The sequence below is a fragment of the Pristiophorus japonicus genome, chromosome 23, assembly GCF_044704955.1.
Source record: "Pristiophorus japonicus isolate sPriJap1 chromosome 23, sPriJap1.hap1, whole genome shotgun sequence".
Classification (NCBI taxonomy): domain Eukaryota; kingdom Metazoa; phylum Chordata; class Chondrichthyes; family Pristiophoridae; genus Pristiophorus; species Pristiophorus japonicus.
Genome location: NC_091999.1, coordinates 50,393,138 through 50,400,982, shown reverse-complemented (window position 1 = coordinate 50,400,982; position 7,845 = coordinate 50,393,138).

The window sequence follows — 7,845 nt, the reverse complement described above, 5'->3', positions numbered from 1 at the left end:
TAATTCTTCATTAAGATGGAGAGTGACACAGTTAATTCAGAGACTAAAGTCCTGAAATTAAAGAATGTTCATTTCGATGGAATGAAACGTGGATTGGCTAGGAAAGACTGACGAATGATATTTAAAGGGTTGACGGTGGATAGGCAATTGCAGACTTTAAAGATCACATGGATGAAATTCAATAATTACACATCCCTGTCTGGCATAAAAATAAAACGGGGAAATTGGCTCAACCGTAGCTATCAAGTGAAATTAGGGATTGTGTTAAATCCAAGGAAGAAGCATATAAACTAGCCTGAAAAGCAGCAAACCTGAGCACTGGGAGAAATTTAGAATTCAGCAGAGGAGGACAAAGGATTTAATTAGGAGGGGGCAACTAGAGTATGAGAGGAAGCTTGCCGAGAACATGAAAACTGACTGCAAAGCTTCGATAGATATGTAAAGAGAAAAAAATTAGTTAGGACAAATATAGTTCCCTTGAAGTCAGAATCAGGTGTTAGGGAAATTGATGGGATTGACGGCCAATAAAACACCAGTGACTGATATTCTGCATCCTTGAGTATTTAAGGATGTTGCCCAAGAAATAATGGATGATTTGGTGTGCATTTTCCAACATTCTATAGATTCTAGATCAGTTCCTATGGATTGGAGGATAGCTAATGTAACCCCACGTTTTAAAAAAGGTGGGAGAGAGAATACAGGGAATTATAGACCGGTTAGCCTGACATCGGTAGTGGGAAAAATGTTGAAATCCATCATTGAAGATGTAACAGCAGCGCATTTGGAAAGCAGTGACAGGATCGGTCCAAGTCAGCATGGATTAATGAAAGGGAAATCAGGTTTGCCAAATCGTCTAGAAGTTTTTTAGGATGTAACCAGTAGCGTGGACAAGGGAGAACCAGTGGTTGTGGTGTATTTGGACTTTCAAACGGTTTTTGGCCAGGTCCCACATCAGAGATTAGTGTGTAAAAATTAAAGCACATGGTATTGGGGGTAATGTATTGACGTAGATAGAGAACTAATTGGTAGACAGGAAGCAAAGAGTAGGAATAAACGGTTCCTTTTCAGAATTGCAGACAGTGACGAGTGTGGTACCTCAAGGTTCAGTGCTGGGACCTCAGCTAGTTACGATATACATTAATGATTTAGACGAAGGAATTGAAAATAATATTTCCAAGTTTGCAGATGACACTAAGTTGGATGGCAGTGTGAACTGTGAGGAGGATGGTAACAGGCTGCAGGGTGACTTGGACAGGTTAGGTGAGTGGGCAAATGCATGGCAGATGCAGTATAATATAGATAAATGTGAGGTTATCCACTTTGGTGACAAAAACAGGGAAGCAAAATATTATCTGAATGGTGACAAGTAAGAAAAGTGGAGGTGCAACGACACCTGGGTGTCATGGTACATCAGTTATTGAAAGTTGGTATGAAGGTTCAGCAAGCGGTGAATGGCATGTTGGCCTTCATAGCGAAAGTTATAGAATATAGGAGCAGAGAGGTCTTACTGAAGTTGTACAGGGCCTTGGTGAGGCCACACCTTGATATTTGTGTAGAGTTTTGGTCTCCTTACCTGAGGAAGGACATTCTTGCTATTGAGGGAGTGCAGCGACGGTTCAAAAGACAGATTCGCGGGATGGCAGAACTGACATATGAAGAAAGACTGGATCGACTTGGCATATATTCACTGGAATTTAGAAGAATGAGAGGGGATCTCATAGAAACACGCTAAATTCTGACGGGATTGGACAGGTTAGATGCAAAAAGTATGGTCCCGATCTTGTGGAAGTCCAGCACCATGAGTCTAAGGATAAGGGGTAAGCCAATTAGGACCGAGATGAGGAGAAACGTCTTCACTCAGAGAAATGTGAACCTGTGGAATTCTCTACCACAGGAAGCTGTTGAGGCCAGTTGGTTAGACATATTCAAAAGGGACTTAGATGAGGCACTTGCAGCTAAAGGGATCAAGGGGTATGGAGAGAAAGCAGGAATGGGGTAATGAAGTTGCATGATCAGCCATGATCATATTGAATGGTGGTGCAGGCTCGAAGGGCCGAATGACCTACTTTTGCACCTATTTTCTATGTTTCTATGTAATAGCAATGCAGGTCATGAAAAGTGCGTTGCCATAAAGATTGATTAGACGCAAGAGGGCACTGACATCACGGAATTACTCCATAATCTGCTTCCAAGGATAAATTGAATAAGAGAAAGTATAGAGACCAGGATAATCAAGAAGTCGGTGATCATTAAATCCAGAAGGAGGACATCACTTGCTTGTGAGACCTTCTTCATTCGTACGATGTGCTACAGTGCACTTGAGGTCCCGGTAATGCCCGATACAAGCACTAATACAAGGAAACAGGGAAGGTCGATGGTTTTGTTCTGTGCCACTTCGTCATAGGCGTTGTCCATCGAGGGCCCAGTCTGATTGGATGAGTTGATCTCCGACCCTGATCTGTTGACTTGCGTTCCAACCCTCAAAACTAACCATTTGATGTTGTGGCAAATAATAAAGAGCAACCGATCAAAATATGGGGGAAATTAAAGATATATTCTCCAAAAACAGTTGATACTGCAATGTAAGGTTATTTGTTGTTGAAGTTATCAGTTGCTTCTCCACCATGTTAATCCGATCTCACTGGGTTTGACTGGTTGAAGTTAACTCCTTTTTGAGAAATTAACCAGGTGGGTCGATGAGAGCCAAACATATGAAGTAGTGAATATGGATTTTCGCTAGGCTTTTGATAAGGTCTCACATGGCAAACTGATCACAAAAGTAAAAACTCTTGCGATACAGGGCAAAGTGGCAAGTTGGACCAAAAATTGGCTCAGAGGCAGGAAGCAATGGGTAACGGTTGATGGGTGTTTTTGTGGCTGGAAGGATCGTTCCAGTGGGGTTCCACAGGGCTCAGTACTAGATCTCAACGTTTTGTGATATACATCAATGATCTAGACTTGAATATGGGGGTATGATTGAGAAGTTTGCAGATGATACTAAAACTGGCTATATGGTTGGTAATGAAGAGGGAAGTTGCGTAATGCAGGAAGTTATCAATCAACTGGTCAGGGGGGCAGAATAGTGCAAATTTGTATTGAATCCAGAGAACTGTGAGGTAATGCATTTGAGGATGGCTATCAAGGAACGGAAATACACTTTAAATGGTTGGAAACTGAGAAGTGTAGACGAACAAAGAGACTTTGGATGTCCAAATTGCATGTCCACAGATCCCTGAAGGTAATAGACCGGCAGATAAGCTGTTTAAGAAGGCTTACGGAATGCTTGCCTTTATTTGGCAAAGCAAAGCATACAAGAAAGGTGGTTTATGTTTGAACTGTATAAAATACTGGTTAGGCCACAGCTGTAGTAGTGAGTGCAGTTCTGGTCACCACATAACAGGAAGGACGTGATTGCACTCGAGAGGGTATAGAGGCGATTTAGGAGGATATTGGTAGCAGTGAGAATATTAGCTGTGAGTACAGATTGGATTGGCTAAATTTGTTTTCCTAGGAACAGACGAGGCTGAGCGGAGAACTGATTGAGGTGTATTCAATTATGAGGGGCCAAGATAGAATAGATAGAAAGGGTCTATTTCCCATAGCAGAGGGGTCGACTTACAGCGGGCATAAATTTAAAGTAATTGGTAGAAGGTTTAGAGCGCAGTTGAGGGGAATTTCTTAATGCAGAGCGTTTCGGAGGTCTGGAACTCACTGGCTGAAAGGGTGGTATAGGGCGTAACCCTCACCACATTTACAAAGTACTTGAATGTGCAGTTGAAGTATCGTAACCTGCACGGTTACGGACCAAGGATGGGAAGTGGGATTTGGCTGGTTTGCCTCTGATTGACCGGCATAGTCACGATGGGAGGAAATGGCCTCCTTCCGTGCTGTAAACCTTTGTGATTCTATGATGTTCCTCTCTGAAATCTTTAGAAACCAGTAGATACAAGAGATCCCTGAGGTTCCAGCATGCATAATTTCACACATCAAGGAGGAAACTGCATCCTGTAAATGGACGGATATGATTAAAGTTATTGAAATACTGAAAATAATGTCATCCTATACGTGAGAAAGCGAGATATCTGTGCACTGACTAATATCTAATTCCCTCTCCCTCCCGATGTTAACTGTATATTTACAGATGTCTCGATGACTCCCACCTCTCTCGCAGGAAAACATATTTACATTGACTGGTGTCTCCCAGTCTCTTTCACTCAAGAAATGTTTGTACACTGCTGGTATCTCTCAGTCCCTTCCCAACTCAGGGAGATTTCTATAGACTGGCTGGTGTCCCTCAGTCCCTGCTCGCACAAGAGATATCTGTGCAGTGCCTGGCGTCTCAGTCTCCTCTCTCTGAGAGAGATAGCTATGCACTGGCTCCTGTCTCTCCATCCCTGTCAAGCATGGAGGTATCAATATATCGACTGTTGTCCTCATTCCCCTATCCCTCATGGCTATACCTGCATACTCAAGAGATATCTGGACACTGACGGGTGTCTCTCTGTCTGATGTCCTGAGGAGCTATCTGTACAATGGACGGTTTATCTCTGTCCCTCTCCTTCATGGAGATATCAGAATATTGACTGATGTCCCTCAGTTCCACTCCACAGGGAGATATCTGTACATTGACTGATTTCTCTCACTCCCTCTCCTTCAGGGGGAGATCTCGACATTGATTGGTATCCATATGACTTCCCTCCTCAGGGACATATCAGTACATCGACTGGTGTCTCAGTCTGAAACCCTCATGGTAATATCTGCACGGTGACGGGTGCCTCTTAGTCCCTGCTTGCTCAGGTAGATATCGATCGATTGATCTATCTATCTATCTATCTATCTATCTATCTATCTATCTATCTATCTATCTATCTATCTATCTATCTATCTATCTATCTTTCTTTCTATCTATCTATCTATCGATCTATCTATCTATCTATCTATCTATCTATCTATCTATCTATCTATCTATCTATCTATCTATCTATCTATCTATCGATCTATCTATCTATCTCTCTCTCTCTATCTATCTATCTATCTATCTATCTATCTATCTATCTATCTATCTATCTATCTATCTATCGATTACTCTATAAGGGGAGATTGAGGAGACTACTCCTATATCCTCTAGAGTTACGAAGAATAAAATGTCATATAAAAACTACAACATTCATCCAGGGCTTTACAGGGTAGACGCAGGGAAGATCTGGCAGGAGAGTCTAGAACTAGGCTTTCACTATCTCAGGATAAACCAGGACTTAGATGAAAAGAAATGTCTTCACAGAGGGGGGTGATTCTTTGGAATTCTCTGCTCAAGAGGGCAGTGGAGGCATACTCGTTCAGTATATTCAATGCACATGTCGATAGATTGTCGGATAATAAGTGAATCAAGGGATTCTTGATAGTGCTGGAAAGTGCAGTTGAGGTACAAGATCAGCCATTACCATACTGAAGGGCGGAGAGGCTCGCAGGGCCAAATGGCCTCTTGCTGCTCCGATTTTTTATGTTATTATGTATCCCTGCATTGTGCCTCACTGATTTTCATTTGAATATAATTTCTGATGTGACTCGTAATGTACATCCACGGTTTTAAGGACTGTTGAGATAGTGTCCACTTGATCCTGAGACATAGCATCACATCCAGCAACAAGGAAAGGAGATGAAGGTCGGTCTGATTCAGACTGGATGAGCAAGTTGTTTACATTCTTTAGTTACAGTGTGCCAAATGTACATTTATCAAGTGTCAATACACCCTGCTGTTTCCATCTCCTGACCCTCGCCCCTCTCCTGCATTATGTTATTGCAGACTCTGGTCACCAGTCCCACCATGCAGTGCATTACATGTCAGTACAAAATGAGATTTCCATAACTTGATTTTGAAATTGTAACTTTTCCACACACACAACTCGAACTGCAAACAGCGCTCATTTTCTCTTCAAGGACATTCCTTTCATTAATATGTTGCTTTCAACATGATATTTACCTATCTACCGAGCTCTCTGTGTGCCCTATCAATATCTATCTTTCAGTCTGTCTATGTATCTATAGATTCTTCTAGCCCTCTTTGTCTTTCTGTCTAACTATCTATCTGTTAGTCAGTCTGTCAGTCTGTCTATCAGCCTGTCTGTCGGTATGTCTGTCTATCTATCTATGTATGTATCAGTCGATCTATGTAACTATCAATCTATTTGGCTGTCTGTCTATCTTTCTATCTGCCTAGCTGGCAGATTATCCCTCTCTCTTTCTATCACTCTATCAATCAATCTATCAATCAATCAATCAATCAATCAATCAATCTATCTATCTATCTGTCTATCTATCTATCTATCTATCTATCTATCTATCTATCTATCTATCTATCTATCTATCTATCTATCTATCTATCCATCTCTAGATCTAGGAATTTATCTCTTTTTCAATATCTTTATTCGTTTATAATTGTAGCGCCCCCTACTGCTTTCTTAATTTTTTAACGCATGGAATAGTATGTTCTTTAATAATTGTTGCGCCCCCTGCCTCCCTCTGACTGATTTGCCGCAAGACAAACGACGCTCTGTATACATTTAGCAACGCCCACTGCCATATGACAGATTTACTGCAAGAGAACGGACACTCTACAAACAAAGATACGAGCATACATGCAATGATGGAAAGGTTAAGACCATCTGGTCCATTGAGCCTGTCCCACGCCGCCCGAAACCATGTGATCTCCTGGAAGTAGCAAAAGTCTGATTAAAAACCCAGGCCAATTTGGGGGAAGAAATTTGGCAAATTCTTCTCTGATCCATCTAGATGATCGAAACTAGTCCAGGTGATTACTCTGGCCTTGAATTCCCTGCAGTACCTCCCTTCTATAACATGTGATCTCTACCGCAGCCAGAAACATATCCTGCTTTCAATTGAGGAATTCAGTGAGTCTGCATTCATTACAGGAAACGACAGATTGTACAGTGGTCTACTATCTTCTGGGAAAAGATCCACCTCCTGACATCTAACCTAGATCTAGTCCTATACAACTTAAATGTGTGATATCTGGTCCAACCTCACCTATTTAATTGAAATAAACTATCGGTTGGAAAACCTTCTATTTCCTTCATTATTATATAAACCTCAATCAGATCCCCCCTAAGTCTACGCTGATCTAAGGAATTGAGTACCAACTCATTCAACCTATCTTGGTAATTAAAATGCTTTATACTTGGAAATAGCCTCGTGACCCTCTTGTTCTCCTTTTCAGAGTGTCAAAATCACCTATCATGTGAGGAGGACAAAACTGGACACAGTATTCAAAGCTCGGTCTGATTAAGGCCTTGTTCAAGGACATAACAGTAAACGTCCTATTATAATCAAAAGTCATTTGGATACACCCCGATGCCTTATTTGCTGTAACTATAACTGCACGGCATTGCTCATGTAACTTTAAGGATGTATGTACTAGAATGCGCAATTCCATTTCTATCTGCGCCAACTTTAATACCTTTCCCTGGAGGGTGTAAGAATGTGAACATTTGCCCTAACTACATGCATAAATATGCACTTATCTAAGTTGTACATAATTTTCCAGTCTTGAGCATAATCTACCAGCACATTAAGATCTGCCTGAAGCAGTCGAGCATCTGCTATAATTCAAAATCTCACTCAGATCTTGGTATCATCTGCAAATTTAAAAGTTTTGCGCGCAACCCCAAAATCTAGATCATTATTAAAAATAGTAAAACACAATATACCCAACACTGACCCCTGCGGGACACTACGGGTGACTAGTCTACAATCAGATTCAAATCCATCAATTATTACTTTTTGACTGTTTCCTGCCAGCCAGTTCTGAATCCAACTCAATATATTTCA